The sequence below is a fragment of the Epargyreus clarus genome, unplaced genomic scaffold (genome assembly GCF_041222505.1).
Source record: "Epargyreus clarus isolate Ecla_fem2 unplaced genomic scaffold, WU_Ecla_fem_2.2 ptg000029l, whole genome shotgun sequence".
Lineage (NCBI taxonomy): Eukaryota > Metazoa > Arthropoda > Insecta > Lepidoptera > Hesperiidae > Epargyreus > Epargyreus clarus.
In genome coordinates, this window is record NW_027332235.1 from 9,168,131 (window position 1) to 9,188,483 (window position 20,353).

The 20,353-nt window shown below is 35.5% G+C and overlaps 3 long non-coding RNA genes across 3 annotated transcripts; 1 reads left to right on the plus strand and 2 right to left on the minus strand.

The window, feature by feature from the left end:
- Window positions 1–3,440: 3,440 nt before the first annotated feature.
- Window positions 3,441–5,225, minus strand: LOC140754442 (uncharacterized). The gene is made up of 3 exons (XR_012103662.1): window positions 5,032–5,225; window positions 4,467–4,541; window positions 3,441–3,555 (listed from the first exon to the last, which is right to left on the minus strand). It is a non-coding gene; the product is annotated as an uncharacterized LOC140754442 (long non-coding RNA).
- Window positions 5,226–5,908: 683 nt separating this feature from the next.
- Window positions 5,909–7,572, plus strand: LOC140754278 (uncharacterized). The gene is made up of 3 exons (XR_012103636.1): window positions 5,909–6,152; window positions 6,677–6,751; window positions 7,442–7,572. It is a non-coding gene; the product is annotated as an uncharacterized LOC140754278 (long non-coding RNA).
- Window positions 7,573–9,940: 2,368 nt separating this feature from the next.
- On the minus strand, window positions 9,941–19,719 carry LOC140754441 (uncharacterized). The gene is made up of 4 exons (XR_012103661.1): window positions 19,612–19,719; window positions 13,207–13,335; window positions 12,099–12,173; window positions 9,941–10,107 (listed from the first exon to the last, which is right to left on the minus strand). It is a non-coding gene; the product is annotated as an uncharacterized LOC140754441 (long non-coding RNA).
- Window positions 19,720–20,353: the final 634 nt, after the last annotated feature.

The window sequence follows — 20,353 nt, forward strand, 5'->3', positions numbered from 1 at the left end:
CTACAAACGGCTTATTTTAGTAAGTTCTTTTTTTGAATTCTTGACAAATAAAAACATTTTTAGAGAAAATTTACGAATGAATAACTAATACTGCGTAATTTACATGATAATTAAATAATTTATAATAATAATTTCAAATATTTTAGGGACATTTTAGCACGGAGACGTGGCAAAACTTTTTTACGCAACTATTTCAATTCTCAAAACTGGGTACATTTTCTTGTTAGGAGTGAGTCATCTTTACTAATCTATGGTGGTAGCATTAAATCAAACCTTTATTGCCCCATTGCTGGACAGCGGTCTCCTCTCAAAATCTGTATTATTTATTATAGATCATAATCAGTAGACTAGTCAATAGTAATTACTCTGAGTCAGTGGACGATAGCCATGGATTCACGGTTTTTGTCAAGTCAGGTTTAAAAAGACAACCATAACTAAGTATCGAATTTTTGGACGAAAATTCCATTTTCAAAATGCAAATATTGTTTGTCAACAAACTGCGTAAATTGTTCGTTATTTGAATTCCTAGCTTATCGTCTGCCTCAAACAATGGTCGGATTTCATTTGTTTTGAAAACATTCAGTCACGAACGCGATCGAGTCCTTGCCAATAATTAGCGTGTTTAAATTATTACGGTAAATTAAACATTAATACATAATAGTACTTTAATATACTTGGCATACAATAATCTTTGTTCAGTTTTTTATGCGAATCGAATCAAAATTAAAAGGTTTTATTATCACTTTATATTTTTATTCTTCGCAATACCTCAGTATTGCAATGATAAGTAGGTAGGTATATAAAAACATCTTTGGCCGTAGGACCGCTAATGAATACGGTCTGTACGACTCAAATTTTCCCGACAAGTCTATTAACTTTTCTTGTGACCTTGCGTATCACGGGGTATGTAAAAGCAAAACCACAAAAGAAAGTTAGTTTTTATTTTGTGCCAAAAATCTGACATTTTTGCTTTATCCACTTGTGAGCAATGTAGAATCCACTCGTGTGTAACACCCTACTGGGAAAAAATAAGTTCTAAGTTCCACTGCTCTTAATGCAGATGGATGGAGAGGATTGAAAAAAAATCTTAATAAAAATACTTTATACTGAAAATTATGAGCAAAATATTTTTCAAACCATACGACAAGCGTTGAACAATACATACACACTATGAAGTTATCTGTATTCTACTGGTAATTATATTAATTGTAATAATATTAATTGTATCAGGAGGGCGGAAAATCCAGTATAGAAATATTCCATTCGTGTTTTTCTTATGCGGTTATGATGTTATGTTAAACAGAGTAAATGTTTTTTTATGTGAAATGTTCTAACATTTTTTTATCATATAGGTATAGTACGTACATTTAGCGATATGTGGGTAAAGCCATTAATTGGAAAGTCAGTATTAATAGCATAGATTAGTAAAAAATACTCACTCATAACAAGAAAATATACCCAGTTTTGAGAATTGAAATAGTTGCGTAAAAAAGTTTTGCCACGTCTCCGTGCTAATAATTATTTATTTATTATGTAAATTACGCAGTATTACTTATTTGTTCGTAAATTTTCTCTAAAAATGTTTTTATTTGTCAAGAATTCAAAAAAAGAACTTAAGTACTAATAAGCCGTTTGTAGCTTCATTCAATTTCAAGGCGGCGAAGTATCTTTACTAATCTATGATTAATAATAAGTTTGAAACTCGGCCTCTCACGCACTTGCAATTTTTACATTTATGTGCGTATTAGAAATAAATTCTTGCTTGGAAGCGTAATATGTTGACGAGTACTTGTTAATTTAGTGGAGTAATTTGTTAATATTTCTATTTTTTTTATAATATTCATTCAGCAAAGGGACATGCAGTCCACCTGATGTTTAATGGCTACAACCGCCCATAAACATTTCTAATTAACTCCAAGCAAGACCTACTTGGGTTCGTTCACAGATGTGTAGCTACCCCTAGATTAAGTTCGGATGAGAATTATGTCTTCCTTACATAGATTAGTTAGATACTTCGCCGCCTTGAAATTGAATGAAGCTACAAACTCCTTATTTTAGTAAGTTCTTTTTTTGAATTCTTGACAAATAAAAACATTTTTAGAGAAAATTTACGAATAAATAACTAATTTACGTAATAATTACGTAATTTACGTAATAAATAAATAATTATTTCAAATATTTTAGAGACATTTTAGCAGAGAGACGTGGCAAAACTTTTTTACGCAACTATTTCAATTCTCAAAACTGGGTACATTTTCTTGTTAGGAGTGAGTAATCTTTACTAATCAATGCTTCCTTACCACATTCTTCAAACCAGATTACAGGAATTAAAACTTGAGCGCTGGTCCCTCCAAAGTTGAACCACATGCAGTTCTCCAACCATCTCCATTTAATATAACGTTTTTTTCCAGGTTGCAAGTGCACCGCCACCCAGTGCTGCACATCTTGCAAGTGTGACGCCGCTTGCAATTGCAGCTGCAAGCGAACTACCACCACCACCACTACTACTAAGAAGTGATATGAAAACAATGCATCAATATAATCAATAGTATCATTCCAATTTTAAATGTCATAAGATCGCCGTTTTTACCTTAGGGCTTAGCAGACTTGCTACTTTTAGCACTACGTCGAATTATTTGAGCGCCTGTCGCTTTGTTTTGACTCTTTATGTTGCAACTAATCGCAGGCGGACAGACAGAAGCAAAATACAACTTGCATTGCAGAATCCAGTCGTTAAAACGCGACCTTATGCAGAAAGAACCGATGTCGCGACCAAAAGCAAGTCGCCAAAACGTGATGCAGCATCGATTCAATCGCAAAATCGCATATTACCTTTGCTAAAAGTAGTTTGTCTGCAAGAGCCGTTATGAAATATCAGTGTCCTTACAATTATGATAACTATGTTCACGCTTAACTTTAAATAACGAAAAATTTAAATGTTATTCTTATTATATCATTATGTTATAATAAAGTCATAATATAATAAATAACAGTGTCATTATAATTAGTATAATTTGTCATTGTTTACCTTAAAAGAAACACAGTACCTAATACTTTAGTATCAGCATTTTCGAATTCTATATTTTGTACATTAATAAAATATATAGAATCATAGAATAATTGTTTTCTTTTCTTTTCCTTATTCTTGTTCTGTTATGTTCATTATATTATGTTATATTTATTCCTTCGCGCTACAAATAGGTGTGGGAGTAGTGTGGTATAGTCCGCGTAAAACTGTTAGTCCGCTCTGAATATAGTAATGAATCGCGTCGCCATAGGAAATAATATAACTACATGCTCGCAACAACTTCAGAGCGGACTAGCAGTTTCGCGTGGACTATCACTGTAGTCGACCCATAGGTACTACATTTACCACCTTTCAAAATCCTACTATGAGACTAAATATCTAATGTTTGAATGTAGTAAATAAAACAATAATCATATCGAATAGTGTATTGTTTATATTTGTTGTAAGTAAAACAAATATTATGTAGTCTTATCGGTCATTTCATATTGTTACGTACTATTTGCAATGAGATTACTTCATGCATGTACCTGAAACAAATATGCATTTTCACTATAAACTCGTAATAAAGTAAATACGTAATAGGGTAACTAGTAAAAGATAGAAAGATAGAATATCCTTTTGGTGCGAACATGGTAGAACCCTCACATACAAGGCCGGCAAGCAGCAGTATCAGTATGAAAAAATAGCTGTTTTCAGAGAGAGACACTAAAACTGTAATAAGACTAGTCTGAAAAAGTCATTTAGAAGGTGGTAGAATCCTTTGTTGTTACACTCCGGACTCGGAGGCACCACCGCTTATGTTTCTGCCTAATAACAGCAGTGTTAAGCGCTACTGTGTTCCGCTTTGAACGGTGTGGTAAAGAAGACGTACTTTTCCGAGACGTTCCAGCTTAGTCCTCAGGGATAGCGGCGCATCTGTGGCCGACCTCAGGTAGGAGGATCTAATCCTATCTGGGGTTGATTACAGATGTCCATGGGCGGCAGTAGCCATTTACCATCAGATCTACATGCTCGTTTGCTACTTCATATTATTACAAAAAATGTGTTTCCATTTTCTAGAGCCCTTTATGTAAGTGTAGCTGAAAACAAAAGGTACATATAAAGGTACAAGCATAGATTAGTAAAGATACTTCGCCGCCTTGAAATTGAATGAAGCCACAAACGGCTTATTTTAGTAAGTTCTTTTTTTGAATTCTTGACAAATAAAAACATTTTTAGAGAAAATTTACGAATAAATAACTAATACTGCGTAATTTACGTAATAAATAAATAATTATAATTAAAATTTCAAATAATTTATGGACATTTTAGCACGGAGACGTGGCAAAACTTTTTTACGCAACTATTTCAATTCTCAAAACTGGGTACATTTTCTTGTAGGGAGTGAGTAATCTTTACTAATCTATGGGTACAAGGTACAAGGTACTAGGTTACTTACCGTGTAGATCAATATTTTGGCAGTCACATCCTGGCACGCAATCGTTAATCCAAGGCGATTTGGGTTTTATTACACCTGTAAATTTCAATACAATAAAAATATACTAAAATGTACAATTTAGGTACATATATTAGTCACGGAATTGATTTTGAAAATATTTTCAGAATACGGAATTGATTTTGAAAAGATTATGGATCATAAATCATAACACATTGGCTATAGAGCTGTTCAATTCGTTAAGAATCAAAAGAATTGGTATGCGTTTTATCCACATGGATATTCTACTCCATAATACATAATAGCAGTGTTAGGTGTCTATGTTCTGGTTCGAGGAAACCATATGAATCCTAGAAAATTAATCATAGGTATAGCTAGCAACGCATTTGTGGCCGATTTCAAGGTGAACTCCGATTCCATTAGGGGTTGATTACAATTATCCGAGACTTACATCACAGGAATGGATTTGGCAGGCACGTTCCCTTGGAAATTCAATTTTAAATCATATTTGGCTCTTCATCACTGTCCTAAATAATTAATTTAAAAGATTCTAAAATTTCATACTTACATGAATCCTCGTCAATAACTTTCATTTCTATTATGTAATACAATGTTAAACAATACGTCATTCAGTCACAATCTATCCTCAATTGCAGTGTAAAATGCAACAGTGCATAGTAGTCACTGTAAAGTGTTTAGCAAAAAGTGGCTCAAAAACGTAAGGTCTTCAGAAAAACTTGACATTGAATTGTTTAATGAGGCGTGAACTAAGTGCATCCGTTTACTACGCCGGAATTTTCGTTGATAAATTGTGGAATGTTCCAATTGATTTAGACAATAACTTTATTGACCCACTTTTGAATACGAGTCTTCATAATGAAATAAGTTTAAGTTACAGATGTGGTTAGTTAAGTTTTTTAGACTTCAGTCACCTTTTAGAACGTCATGTAGGATAATTTTTCACATTGGACACCTATAATCAATCAAACTAGACAACCATAAGTCGACGCGTACTGTTGCTACCCTCCAGGATTTAGCTCAAATTAAATTGCTGTATCTTACCCACCCCCTTATCAAGACGGTAGTATACTCAATGTGACCTTAATCTCTCTAGGTCTCCCAAAAATATGTAGAGATGCAAAATGTCCGGTTTTAGGAAAAATTAAAATGGTTATGATTTAATACTAAAATCGTAGATATACCTATTTCGCCGAAAAAATTGTAGACATAAATGTTGAACACATTTTTTTAATTTACATCCATTATTATAAAGGGACACTTCCACCACGGCCAAATTATATTATTAAGTATACATATTTTTTACCCATATTTGCCTACATAGCAAAGGTGTTCCGTTTTAAAATAAAAATAAAATAAGTGTCAGAAAAACTTAACAGAAAAAATAAATAAGCACATACAAAAATAGCGTGAAAGTTAGCACCCGAGCACCATTCATTAATTACAGGAAAAGCCTAAAATAAAACATAGTTCACACACAAACAGTTGTTGATAAAAAATTCAAGGCAGCTCTTCATACAACCTTCGTCACTTTTTGTGTTATCTGTACAATATAAAAGGCGGTATTTGCTCCAATTCTTGCACAGTACCAAAGATATCTTTATTCTTGTTTCTTTCTTTTCTTCAAGTCGTCTTTATACAAAATGCCTGCCCCCTGTGAGCCGTGCAAAGGTGAGAAAATCACATAATTATTGTTTATTTTTCTTATGACATAGTAACAGTTTCTACTACCCTCAATTGTCGGACCATTAAGGTCAAATTACGATATCCGACTATCACTACAAGTTACTTTTCAATTTTCTTTAAAGATACCTACTACTGAATATCATATCTGAAGTCTTCCGTTATACATTGCTACCCCTGATTTTTCGATGTTATGTGAATGAACAGAAAATATCAATAAATAATAAAATACAAAATAACTGAAGCATACCAATCTGTTTTGGGCCATCTCAGGCTATATAGGAGCTACATAAGGTAATAACGGACCGCATTCGGAAGTAATCTCTAATATTTTAAATTCGAAAACAAAATTTCTCTGAGGTTTAGTGGCGAAAAAAAACTGACAAAAATTTAGGTCCTAGGAAGGTCCGCGGACGGCATGTGGCCCGCGGCCCACGCGTCTATGAAAATTTGAGACCGGCGAATATATAATTATTTTATCTTTGTTTTACCATAATTCTTGATATTCCCAGATTCCTGCAAGGATGGCGCAGCTTGCAAAGACAACTGCACCTGCGAGGCTAATTGCTCCGACTGCTCTACTAGCGGTATGTTTCTATCAAAAACTTTTATTTCCAAATAGTACATTACGATACGAGGACGAAAAATTTTTTTCTGACAAGTGTGAGTTTGCAGGCCGAGCCGCAGGCGAGGACTGCAATCACACGAGTCAGAAAAACATTTTTCGTCCGCGTGTTGTATAAAATTTTATATTACGGGGTCGGAAATTGGGGTTTTGCGCACGCGAAGCGTGCGTAAAACGTCAATTTACGCACGCCGTGATATAAATATAATTAAAATATATTTTATATCACGGCGTGCGTAAATGGACGTTTTACGCACGCTTCGCGTGCGCAAAACCCCCATTTCCGACCCCGTAATATAAAATTTTATACAACACGCGGACGAAAAATGTTTTTCTGACTCGTGTGATTGTCAGAAAAAAATTTTTCTTGTCAGAAAAAAACTCACACTTGTCAGAAAAAAATTTTTCGTCCTCGTATTGTAATGTACTATTTTTTAATAACAAGGGTGATCAACCTACAGTATATAATATATGGTGAAGATCGGAAAACTATCACCATTTAGATATCTTATTGACCGAAGATCGAACCTGGATATTCACACAGACACATGAGCATCATGAGGGTCTTAAAGCACTTATCAACCCAAATGACTGGTTAATCGATAGAAACATGTTTTAATTAACTAATTAAATCGATTTTTTTGTTTTACAGGTGGTTGCTGTTAGACCTTCTTCTTTGCACGAAACTTCTTCTTCTGGCTTCCTTACTTCCTCTGAAGATCTCAGTTGTATGATCGGGTTTTATGTTGTATGTAGTTGAATAAAAATAGTTTTGTTTCAATATTTCATTGTTTTATTGCCAATTCGTACCAAATGGCCAGCATGACAGTGGCTATTACCATCAGGTGAATGAAATAAATGGCCACTGTCGGTCTTGGACATCGGTAACCAAACCCACTTAAAATTAGGTCTAATTGAGCTCGGCCATAGATGTGTTGCTAGTCCTCAGGATTAAGTTTTAACGTCTTGTATAAGAATCTATTTTTTGTTTAATAAAGAAGTAGCAGACGAGCATGCAGTCCATCTCATGGTAAGTGGCTTCTGCCGCCCATGGGCATCTGTAATCAACCCCAGATAGGATTAGATATTCCTACCTGAGGTCAGCCACAGATGCGCCGCTACCTATAAGAACTAAGCTGGAACGCCTCGGAAAACTATCTCCCTTATCTCCCTTCAGACCAGAACACAGCAGCGCTTAACACTGCTGTTATTAGGTAGAAATACGTGTGGCGGTGGTGCCATTGGAATCAAACTCCAAAGTATTCTACCTCCTTAGGAGATCTTTCCTTACACTCAACAAAACGAAAACACAACAGCGTGTAACACTGACCCTATTAGACGGAATTAAGTGTGGCGGAGAGTGGTACCTCCAAAAACGAGCCACCAAACTGTTCTACCATCTCTTGTATTCAATAGTTACGTTGTAATGGTATTAAAATATCATCATCAACCCATCACTCTCCCAGTGCTGGACACGGGTCTCCTCTCAGAATGAGAAGGTATTTTGGCCATAGTCCACCGCGCTGGCCAAGTGCTTATTGGTAGACTTCACATACCTATGAGTTTTCTAGGATTTAAAATCCTAGGTAATAATTAAATTTTATGAAAATTTAAGGCTTTTTGTAATAAATAAGCTAAAAATAAGAATTAATAAAGAAATCTGGAGAAAATGGTACCTACTCAAAATCCGCCATTTTGACGTACCAGATCAATTAGAATTAAGATGAGATTTTCATGTGTTTCAGCGAAAATAATCTAAAAACCGTGTTATGAAAATCACATGTGAATAGTTTTGTCCTTACCCTAGAAAGAACGAGAAAGACCGATTTACTTATTAACTACATATGTATGTATTTTAATAAAATCGAATGTTCCATGTTTTAATTAAATCTAAACGAAATTAAACAAACAAAGAAACAAACGCTTTCTACACTCACAGCCCCACACTAGTATTACCTGTGTCGTGGGTGCCATGGACACACACATAGCCAAATACACAAACATCCAGACCCAGAAACAGAAATCTAAATCCATCATTTAGATATCTGTCTGGCCGGGGATCGAACCCGGGACCCTCTGCGCGTCATACCGGTATGGTGGCCGCCTCGCCACGCGGGTCGTCAAACCTAGGTATAACCTAAAATAAGTGACTTGCTGGGGCTTTTAGCACCCAGAGTGAGTTCCCACGTTCGGGCTATGTGGCGGAGTCAGCGTTCCTACGGCGCGGCGGCGGGAGAATCAGATGTCTTCCAGATAATTTTGTTTAAGGCGAATGCCTATGTTATGTATGTTGTATATATATATATATATATATATATATATATGCTATATATATATACATATATATATATATATACAACATACATAACATAAGCTAATATAGGTTATAGCTAATAGCAATTTGAAAATCTATAAGTCATCTAACATTTAAAAAATGCCTGACATGGGAGTAAACAAAGGGCCTTTTTTATCATTGTACCTATTATAGATGACTTACTTTGTAATCTTACAGTATTTTGCTTGGATACCTAAAGACAAAAACTTATCGAAAGTAAATAACAATATATTTTATCCTTTAGAACCCAGGGACGGCCAGCGTCTGCTCTCAGCGCGGTCCATGTTAGAGCAGGAATGGAGCAATGATATGTTATGGATAAAGTCACAGACCTGTTGGTACAAAACAAATACAGGTCTGTGGATAAAGTACTGAAAACTAGAAACATACATAGGTACACATATTCGCTTATTAAAAAAAATAATTGGAATGATAGAATTGGTTATTATCATCGATGTCAATCCTTATTATGTGTGGTACGTCCGTTAGTAATATGTAACAATATTAACACATATTTCCCCACCACAATTGGATTTTGAAATTTTAGGTAGATAGGCAAAATTGATTAAATTTCGACCTTTGGTAGGCACAAGTTAGACAGATTAATTATTAGGTACTGATGGGCGTTGGTTATCGTGCTTCTCAATTCCAAGTAATGTAGTTATTTCAATTCGAATTATTATATAGGTATTACTCGTACATATGTAATTTGTTCCAGTAATAATTGTTATTAAAAATTCCGGTATTCTCTACATGTCTCTTGTTCTTTTATAATTTGTGAGAAACATAATGTCTGTGAATAAGTAAAAGAGAAAGTAACGTCAACAAAACATTTATTAAATTAGACAGTAGAAGAGCATGATGGTGACGAAGAAGACGATGGAGAAGGAGACGGGGAAGCAGGTCTCCAGCACGCCGCTGATGCGAGAGCCCAGGGACGGCCGGCGCCTGCGCTCAGCGCGGTCCATGTTAGCAGCAACCTCCTGGAAATTTACAAGAATTTATATCTTACGGCATGGAAACAGGAAATGGACGTGCCGACATTACTCACTGTAGCCTACAGATAGATTTAACCGAACCTCCGAAAAAACCTTCAAGGTTCTGCCTCATAACAGCAGTGTTCAGCGCTGCCGTGTTCTGGTTTGAAGGGTGTGGTAATGATACATACTTTTCTGAGGCGTTTTAGCTTAGTCCTCAGGGGTAGGCGCGCATCTGTGGCCGAACAACAAATAGAAATATCTATTCGTATCTGGGATTGGTAATGGGCGTTTCCATTTCCTACTTCCGAATGATTGGACCCCGTTTAAACAAAGTAAAAAGTTAACTCGGTACCATTTGTGTAACATTTCTTCAAAATATCAATATAACAAAGAATTGATTAGAATAAAAAGAAATCGTAGTATTCTGATAACTCTTATAAATTGATAACTCTTTAATAACTCTCATAAACGATAAACATATAAACACAGCACAAAGATTTCTAAAAACCACAGAATCACTTAAACTTCGAGTTTACGATATCCTAACTAATTTTATAAATTCGAATGTGAATTTGTTGGCCACACTTTAACGCCTTAACTAAATAAAAAAATTGTTATGAAATTTTCTACACACGATATCAGGGGTTCAAAAAAGGACATAGGGTATAGTCCGCGTCAAACTGCTAGTCCGCTCTGAATATAGAAATTTATCGCGTTGTCATAGCAATTTGTATGACTACACCTGCTCGCAACAACTTCAGACCGGACTAGCAGTTTGGCGCGGACTATACCTTTTATCCCGAAAAAATGTAACATTCCTAACGGATAGAGCCTCTGAAAAAACTAGTAAACACATTTTAGACTCACACAATAATTTCGACATCAATTTCGTACGTTCACCGCACTCACTGACGCAAACAACACTAATATTTCCTTATAAGTTACTGACTTTTAAAAAGGCTTTTAAAGGTCCTTGTGACACCTGGTTACGGAAAAATCAAAGCCAAGGTCTTAGTTTGCTATAGGAAGGAACCTGAATGTGTGTGGACTAATAAGTATTTAGATTTATGTACCTACCTGTTACTTTTTAAGTATTCAATGATGATGGCAATGATGAATAATGTCATTGATTGGTAATGTTTTTTCTCGTAAGTTAATTAACGTTTGCTTGAACACTGAACTAGGAGGAAGTATAGACTATATCTTTGAGAGAAAAGCCGTGACAAGCAATGCGGTTATAATAATGAAATCAAACACAAGTATCAAGCAGGAATGTGAGAATTTTGCTTTCACGAGCGAAATGACTTGGCGGGATTTGAGTCGCAATATATCTAATCGCGGTCCTACTATGCTCTAAGCCTACTCTAAGGAACCCTATGTAGATAATAGAGCCTCCAATGGAACAAGGAACAAAGTTTAATAAAAACAAAATTGTAAATGAATAAAAAATATAGTTTAAAAACTAAAAACCACGCTAAAATCGCACAAGGAAAATCGTTAATCCTGATTCCTGACGATCCTGATGAGGCGAATGTATCGTCATCGATTCTTGATAAATATTCAAAATTTTGAATTAATTGGACCGTTTAAAGTGGGTAAAAATCGAGTTCAATGATTCCGTTACACACATACAGGTTAAACTCATAGATTAGTAAAGATACTTCGCCGCCTTGAAATTGAATGAAGCCGCAAATGGCTTATTATAGTAAGTTCTTTTTTTGAATTCTTGACAAATAAAAACATTTTTAGAGAAAATTTACGAATAAATAACTAATACTGCGTAATTTTCATGATAATTAAATAATTTATAATAATAATTTCAAATATTTTAGGGACATTTTAGCACGGAGACGTGGCAAAATTTTTTTACGCAACTGTTTCAATTCTCAAAACTGGGCACATTTTCTTGTTAGGAGTGAGTAATCTTTACTAATCTATGGTTAAACTAATAAAAGCGTGGTAATGAAACATAGATTTATCAATGAATTAATTACCTTGCGCAGTGCAGTCGTCACAACCTTTCTCTTTGCAAGTGCAATTGTCTTTGCAGTCTCCGTCTTTGCATGTATCTAAAACATAAAGGACAGTTAAGGCACAGATCTTAAATACTATTAAATTAAGAATGAATCTTGACATTGTTCATAGCCCCTATGGATGTAGATCGTGCTTTTTCCAGATTTTCATACAAAACTGTTTGCCACTTCACACTAACACAATTTTGGAGGGATATTTAAGAATTTATAAGTTAATAAGTCGTAGATGATTTTTTTTCTTCCCCATGTCCGGTGTATTAGCTTGAAAGTCGTTTGAGATATTTAAGAACTGGACGACTCTTTTTATCCCTTGTCCGGTCTATTGGCTACTTCATAGTTAAAGGTCTTTCCAACTGCTCTCTGGGGGAGGACTACATAAATATTTGTTAACGGTTAAGAAACTAGGTCCTTAGAGACGAGACGCACAACGCTTATAAAGGTCGCGACTGGTTGACGATTCAGGAGACCCAAAGGCTGGTGTATTCTGGCCAAAGTACAGGTTTGTTCATACAATGTGGCAACCTCCGGATCTTGTCCAGAGGAAGTAATTTTTACTCTTTATTTTATTTTTAATTTCAGTGGTAAGGTTTGGATACCAGCTGACTTACAAATGAGGCTATTTAGTCCTCAGGAATTGCGATGCCTATATTGAGAACCCCTATATTGAATTGGTTACAAATATCTATGGGTGGCAGTGTTATCAGGACTTCATGCTCGTAATTGGCTTCAGGCGCCTATTCAATACCGGAGTTGGTTACAGATATCCATGGCTTTAAACCTACCATTAGGTGGTGTGAATGCTCCGCTACCCTGAGGACTAAGCTGGAACGCTTCGGAGAAGTATACCCTTACCACAGCCTTCAAACCAGAACACAGCAGCGCTTAACACTGCTGTTATGAGGTAGAAATAGGTGTAGCGGTGGTGCCGCCGGAGTCGAACCACAAGGGTTCTACCACCTTCCATTGGCTTTAGGCCCATATTATATACGAGTACGGTTTCAGATATTAACTTACTATCAGGTGATATAGATGTTCTGTTTGCTCCTACAAAATTAAAAAATACACTTACCTTTGCAAGGTTCACAAGGAGACGGCATGTTGATGTTGGAAGCTGGCTTGTCTTACCGAACTATGCCTCGGATAGCGGTCACGATGCTTTATACCGAACAAACCTTGCAAAAAGTCATCTAGAGCAAGGCTGAAAAACGTGGTATTGAAGATAATAGGAACTTGCCATAAATTGTGTAGAAAAACGATGATCGACAAAAGTTGAAAAAACTAATGGTACGTTATTATTAGGCTCCAAGTTTTGAAAAAATAAAATTGACTTGTAAACGGTATATTTTATAAGGCCTAATGATTTTTACACGTTTTGAAAACGATATACTTATTCCACTTATGAAAAGAAAAAGGACTACTAAAGTATTCGTATGAAAAGGAGAAATGTATAAAAATATAATAAACTAGCCGACCCGGCAAACTTTGTACCCCCGCAAATCTATTTATCAAATATATTTAATCCCTATAAATCTAACAAATAGTACAGATCAAAAGTGTATTATGAAGTAGACCCTTGTAGTCTCTTAGTTAATACATTTCATATAAAATATAGCCTATGTTACTCGTGGATAATGTAGCTTTCGAATGGTGAAATAATTTTTAAAATCGGTCCAGTAGTCTTTGAGCCTATTCATTACAACCAAACAAACAAACAAAGTTTTCCTCTTTATAATATTAGTGTAGATTTGAAGGCGGTACTTACCTTTTGTGATTCGACTCCCGAGGCGCCACTGCCTCACCTTTTTCTGCCTAATAGCAGTAATTTTACTTAATGCGTACTGGAGATTCATTATCACTTGGACTATAAGAAAAACTACGTATTAGAGAATTCTTAAAAAGTTGTCGAAGGTATGTGAATTTTGCCAATTCGTCACTTGGCCAGAGCAATGGACTAAGAACCTGAACCCCTCTCACTCCGAGAGTCCTGTAACTCTAGAATATGTTTTAGATCAATAATTTAAACCCTTACACATAGCAGTAGTTATTCACGACGAATTTTCCGCATGATTTACCAACGAATCTGCGGAAACGCCTTCGGTGTTTTCCTTTATTTTTTTCTCTACCAACCTTCGTCTTCTTCTGTGCGGATATTATTTAAATCAAAACATAATTTTATCGCTATCATTCGCATCCGGGAAGTAATCGGAGATACAATGGCGTCTGTGCGTAAGATTGAAAAAGGTAAGTGTATTCATAAATGTATTGATAAGTATTGTATTAGTGATTCATTCATTAAAGCTAAACAATAGCTTAAACAATAATAAAGTAACTTTAAACGATATCATCAAATTGAACAGCGATTTTTATTAAGTACTGATTTATCAGTACAACACTGGTTTGGTCTGGTTTATGGGTAACAAAATAAATAATTGGATTAGTAGTTTTAGTTTCTGCAGCAAAATTATTGTTAAATTATTTTATATTGCGCGTACAAATAAAATATACTATTTTGATGATAGTAGAAAATGTATCAAAAAATATGTATCAACTCGATTTTTAAGAAACTAGGTAGTTTGAGAAATTTATTCTCTTTGGCGAATTTATTGTTGTCGGTTTTGAGAAATTCGTTGTCTTTGACAAAATGATTGTTGTCAGTAGGGAAAATTTATAAAATTGGTTGGCTTGGTTTTATAAAATATCGAGAAATCTTAAGCATCCTCGCTTTGATGACCATTGTAGGACTAAAAGTGGATTAGGGTTTCTAAATTCAAATAATCAATGTTGTTTTACACGTTATTTTTTTTTACAGATTCGTTATCCGTCAAAGATTGCCCTCCAGACTGCCCCGAGTGTAAAGTGATATGCCCGCCTGAGTGCCTATGCAAGATTCCCACAAAAAGCGACAAAAACATGAGGCTAATATTCAATGCAGCCGGAATTTTATTAGCTGTGATTGCAACCTACTTGATTGTGAGCACAGATACAAAATTGTATATCGTCTTTTGGGTCTGCTATTCTATACTAAGGCGATTGATGCTGAAGTCAAAAACGCAGGATAAAACACAGAATAAAAGTAAGACTGCATAATCTGGCTCAAATGGCAGTATTATTAATTATTGTGATGCAAGGTTTATCAAGGAAAATGGATTAGGTATTGCGGATTAGACTATTTAATATATCGTCAGGCTCCATGTATTGTTCCGTTTAACTAGATTGCATTTGGTGCTTGCAAATAAAATGGCGCATTATTAAAATTCATTTAATTTTTTTTTTTATTAACTTGCACAAATAATGCCAGTTTACATAATAATTGTATTTAATCTTAATTTAAAGTACCTGAATGGTAGAGATCTGCTCAAAATACCGTAATCCTAAGTTTTATTTTAAATAGTCTTACTTGCAAGGAAACGGATTCAATGCCATCTAGTATAATGTTCAAGAACTACTATGTATAGATCTTCATTCATCGCTCCCGTGTTTTTAGTTCCTACGTCTGACCATAGAGTGCGCTAGAGAGTAACATATAGCCAACATACAGCTATAGTCATAGACAATATTGTTTATGCCTATGTAGAATAATGTAGATTTATAATACGGTAAGATCAAAATAAGTCGATCAGTATTTTTATAGTGAAGTACAAATGTCTACCTCTTTGTAAAATGTTTTGTAAAATGGATGACATATTAAATATACCTACTGTATACATGGAATATCATCTAAACATTATATGTGTTAATGTTTAATTTATAATTTTGTCAATAGACTGAGTTAAAAAACTATTTATTACTAGTTTTAAGTATTTATTTGGTTGTGGTGCATAATAAAACAAAAATAATAATTATACTTGCATTTTTATTTTTTCAATATACACCTCATACCTAATGATAAAACTGTGGATAAGTTCTCAAAGGTATCTGAAGTACCAATTTGCACTTGGCCAACGCTGTAGACTATGGCCTAAGCTTTCTTACTCTGAGAGAAGCGCTCAATAGAGTATACAGTAGAGGACAGTAATGTAGAATGGAGAGGATGTAGAGGACCATGTAGTACCTATACCTATCTATTAACAAATAAACTATTTGATTTGATTTGATTTGATAATGGGCTGATGATAGGCGAAAAAATAGGCAACTGTAATGTATTATTATTACTAATTATTACAATATCTTTGATGTTGTGGCTTTATGTAAGTCGTAGACAATCCTTTCGTTTTAAAATAATTAACTCAGATAGGTATATTATTTTATACTTTCTAGATTATACTCTCAGTTTCAATACCTAATAATGATAAGCTTAAGAGGGAAAGAAAACTGCGTATTTCAAAATAACAGACAAATTAACTTTACTTCTATAAAAACGCAAATCATCAGTAAAAAGGTCCAACAATTTACAAATTCGTTCTACTCCATTATCGGATCACAAAAACCGGTTTCCAATCGTTTTATTTTTACTCTGTTGGAGTTCTCGAATCGAATACAATTTCAGAATCGTGACAGTAATAAGACATTCCGTGGAGATCGATTCACGTTGCGATAGTCGAACCACGAATCAAAGAAAAGAATGAAACAAAGAAAGAAAAAAAGAAAAATAATTTATTCGGATTTTTTTTATAATATAGGATAGCAGACAAGCATGCAGTCCACCTCATGGTAAGTGGCTACTGCCGCCCATGGACATCTGTAATCAACCCCAGATAGGATTAGATATTTATACCTCAGGTCGGCCACAGATGTGCCGCTTCCCCTGAGGACTTAGCTGGAACGCCTCGGAAAAGTATGTCTCCGTTACCACACCCTTTAAAACGGAACACAGCACCGCCCAACACTGCTGTTATAAGGCAGAAATAGGTGTGGCGGTGGTGCCGCCGTAGTCGAACCACAAAGGATTCTACCACCTTCAAAATGGAATAAAAGCACAATAGTATAAAAATAAGTAAAAAAGCAATAGTTTTAAAGATAGTACTGCTTAAGTAAAGAAAGAAAGAAAATACTTTATTTAGGAAAATTGCAACACATAATTATTGAAAATGGGCAAAACATTCGTGCTTAAAAACAAATCAATAAATCAACTAATATAAAAAAGGAAAAAATATCATGAATAATTCAATGAGAAAAGACTAGTAATTATTGACTTTTTACTGAGTAGCCAGCAGGGCCCTTTACAGGAATGACCCTGAGCACACAAGAATTGGGGGCCCTTCTGCGTAAAAATAATGTAAGGAAAATGAATTAATGACGGTGAATGATCGTCGTGTCAGCGTCTTTATATTGTATTTTCGGGGCACCTCTTAATTGGGACCGCCGGGCACGGGCCCCTTTGTGCCCTTAGAGTAAAGATGGAATAAGTAACCAGTATAATTGCTATAATTTTTAATTAATTTCGAATGTTATGGCGTCGAGTGCAAATATTATGCAATTAAATAAACAGTACCAGCCTGCAATTGATTGCAATAGAGTAATAAATTCCTACTAAAGTCGCAGACATGAGGTTCTTTAACTGATTGGGTCATAAAGAAATAAAATTTGGTTTAAGAGGCATATAAAATAAATTTAACGATATACACAAATTTAACGACGCACCTTTTTTGTTGACGAGGGTTTTAGATTTAAACATACTAAACCCCGCCGGTGGCAGCTCAGATCTATGTAGAGGAGTTAGGATTCTCCATTAGAATGCTGCAGGACTCCGTAGATCGCGATAATGCTGCCTGAGAGAGCTTTTCAGTCATCATACACCTTCTTTTGGGTTTTTACGACACTACAAGGCAACACATTTGGTCGCCTAGAGTCGCTGGCGGGGCGGTTCGAGCTATCGCTCTTGTTGCCCGCAATTACGGAAGTTGGTAGAACCCTTTGTGGTTCGACTCCGGCGGCACCACCGCTACACCTATTTCTACCTTATAACAGCGGTGTTAGGCGCTGCTGTGTTCCGGTTTGAAGGGTGTGGTAAGGGAGACAGACTTTTCCGAGGCGTTCCAGCTTAGTCCTCAGGGGTAGCGGCGCATCTGTGGCCGACCTCAGGTAGGAATATCTAATCCTATCTGGGGTTGATTACAGATGTCTATGGGCGGCAGTAGCCACTTACCATCAGGTGGACTGCATGCTCGTCTGCTACTCATATATTATAAAAAAAAAGAAAAAAAAAGTTCCCTTTTAGTCGCCTCTTATGATAGGCAGGGAATACGGTAGCTCTATTTTAGTTTCGAAACTACTTTGGTTTTATTAAAGGCACACGTATGCACACACAAACGTGCACACATACCCTCAGGAATACACACACATATAAGACGGATCACGAGGACTTCTATACGCGTGCACAAACACAAAAACACAAACAAAAGCGCGTTTAATCCTTCCTAAAAGCAATGAAACTTCTCCCTTCGCATATTTCTTGTTATCTGTATAGAATATGATGAGATTTATGTTAAGTTACCAATTATATACGCTAGGCTTCCAGGAGTCGCGAAGCAATGCACTCGTTGCAATTATAACAGATTCTATGCAAGATCACTAACATGGAGTTACTAAATATATAGAGAAACAATGGGAACTACAGCTATTACTTACTTTGTCATTGTCGTCAACGTAATACTATTCTGCTGCTAGGCAAGGCTCTTCTTTCAGATTGGGGAGGGTTTGAAATATATTTTTATTCCCACAATTTAGACGAATTCAACGACGCCTCATGTATTTCAATCCAAAAAGATTACCCTCAGCAGTTGGGTAAAAATAAGAGCTCGTTATCCTAATCGTAGTCCTAACTAATATTATAAATGCGAATGTGACTTTGTTTGTCCGTTCGTTTGTTTGTTTAGTACACCTTCACGACTGAAGTACAAAACAGATTGTCGTGAAATTTTGTAGTGGTAGTTTAATACCTTTTATATAAAAAATATGTACCGTTCCCGAAGGATAGAAAAAAACCTCCGACCACGACCGGATCAAAGCTAGTTTATTTATTGAATTTATTTGTTTAGTTTAGAAGTCTAATCAATTATCACTCTGTGTTACTTACACGCACATCGAGGAAAAGCAGAGAGCTGCGTTTTCTTGTGACTACGGCCGCATACTGACGATCCGGTTTCGCCTAACCTAACCCAACCTAACTAATGTTATAAATGACAATGTGAGTTTCTTTGTGTGCTACACTTTCACACCTTGCCTACATAACTGATTGTAATGAAATTTGGACACAGTTAATTTTTATTATAAATTCCTTGTATAAGAAGGAGTGGACTAATTCAGGGGCGATTTGCTGCGGGCCTCTGGTCGTGGAGGTCTCCAAGTGTTTAAAAGTTCACTAGGAAACGTTTGTAAAAGGTTGTAAAATTAGATCAAATTCTTAGATAGGAGGCCTCATTAACCTGTCAGGGAGGACAGTTCATTCTTCATTAAAAATTGTCGCCCAGGCCTCCGACGAGCTCAGTCCGCCACCGATTGGAAGTCTAATAAATTAATACTCTGTGTTACTTACGCGCACATCGTGGGAAAGCAGAGAGCTGCGTGTTCTTGTGATTACGGCCACATACTGACGATCCGGTTTCGCCCGTTCCCGTTTTTGTTGCCCAGGAATGTAATGTTAAGTCGGATTCATTTATTTGCGATACATTGGGCATCGATGGTGACTGTTGCAATGGAATAGGAGATATGAATCATTGTCGACTTGGTAAGTCATTTCACATCTGAAATTGAACCCAAATGCTTCTACTATTCTACATATTGACAATGCGTCTGTGATTGTCTTCAGATAAGGCTTTAGCCTTCTATCTGTGCTATTAAATTGCCCAAAGGGATTTAAAAATGCAATATGTTCTTTCACAATCGTCATTTTTACAAGAATACTTACATAAGTTGTCACAATATATCATAATAATTTATTTATTCACAAAATACATTACAAAAATCAGGTTATATTTCAAAAATGCAAATAATCAATCTATATCTCATTACGATTCGATTGCTAGATTTCTTTTCAAAATAATCTGATTAACTTAAAAAAAGGAATAAAACGTCCACCATGTTGGCCAATTATAATTTGGAACACTTCACATTTATGGAGAACTCTAGAAAACATACAGAGAACCGATCTTGAGGTTGCATCGCAAAAACTAAAAACATCAATACTGCTTCTGTAGATGCAATATCTCAAGGCTATGTTGAATCTAATAGAACTATTTATACATAGAAATGGCAGGTTGCTTCCTCGTAACAACATT